The sequence below is a fragment of the Cynoglossus semilaevis genome, chromosome 14 (genome assembly GCF_000523025.1).
Source record: "Cynoglossus semilaevis isolate Cse_v1.0 chromosome 14, Cse_v1.0, whole genome shotgun sequence".
Classification (NCBI taxonomy): Eukaryota; Metazoa; Chordata; class Actinopteri; order Pleuronectiformes; family Cynoglossidae; genus Cynoglossus; species Cynoglossus semilaevis.
Window position 1 is genome coordinate 2,012,967 of NC_024320.1, and position 1,512 is coordinate 2,014,478.

The following is a 1,512-nucleotide window of genomic DNA, read 5'->3' on the forward strand; positions in this document are numbered from 1 at the left end:
AGGCAGGATGGAACAGCAACACAGTAGTGATAGAAGAGTGTTAGCTAAGGTGAAGAGAAAGGTTTACAGGACGGTGGTAAGCCTAGCCATGATGTATGGTTTAGAGACGGTAGCAATAGGCAGAAGACAGGAGGCAGAGGGACAACACAGACAGGAAGGTTTGGAGAAAAAGACAGAGAAGCCAGATTGAGATGGTTTGGGCATGTGCAGAGGAGGGACAGTGGATACATTGGGAGAAGAATGTTAGAGATGGAGCTACCAGGGAGGAGACAAAGAGGAAGGCCCAAGAGGAGATATATGGATTCAGTGAAGGAGGACATGCAGATAGTTGGAGTCAGAGTAGAAGATGCAGAGAACAGGGCAATATAGAAATCAATGATTCGCAGTGGTAACCCCTGAAAAAAGGGACAAAGCCGAAAGAAAAAGAAGAAGAAGAAGCTAGGTTTTGTGTAGTTGGTCTGACTGGGTCAATAGTGTAATGGATTGAGATCTTTAATGGTCCAGACCCAGTAGTTAGTGTTCCGAAGCTAGGTCAGCTAGGCTGAGATGTGGCCCACATTTTTACCTGGATGCAAGTTTTGGACTGCTTCCTTTATGACACCTGATACAATGATAACAAATTTATTTGTCATACAAATGCCTCAAAGCTAAACAAAAACTGCCCTGGCTCCACATAGAGCCAGATAAGGCCCAGTTTTGTTCTGAAGAGTTTGGATTAAAGTAGTTGTTAATATAGGTTTTGATAAAAATGTGTTAAAGATGTGGCCCACATGTTGGGTCCAGACAGCGGGAAATGATTCCCATACTTTATACAGTACCACCAACAGCAAACAAATGCAGTAATGCAAATGCAATCAAATAGTGCTGCAGAAAATTGGGTCTCGAAGGAAGTGCCAGTAAAAAATACAACTTTTAAAAAATTAAATCTTAAAAAAAAAAAGAACAGCTCTGTTAGGACTGCAAATGTAAAAATATATTTTGGGAATATGAATTATTTGTGTAACTGTTTATAAGTCATTTTCTAATATTTTGTATAAAAATTGAATGACCTGCCCAGAAAGTTGGTGGTTTTATAGTAGAGTAGACAGAGGTATGTGTTTTTTTTTCTTTTTACTGAATGAAAAATAAATACGGATTCATCAAAATCAGGTCAAACACACAGCACAGTCTCGATAGAAGAATAATCATAACAAAATAACTATGAACAAGCTGACTCTACATACTATTGTGATCACAGTCGATTATTTTATCACAGTGAAGCCAAATTATAATTTTCACCTACTTTGTATAAGAGTAACACACCCTCTAAGATAAAAAAAAAAGTTTTAGAATAAAATTGGGTATGCATCTCAGCAAATCAAACATGTTGCTCCAGTCCTCCAACTAGTAGGGAGAATTCCGTCATTGGAGCCTGGCACTTTTTATATCAAAAGCTACACATTGCTTTGAACCAGGGGGTAAAAAGTTCAAAACTAAAAAACCTAGTCCAGTACACCTTAGACTGTTACCATG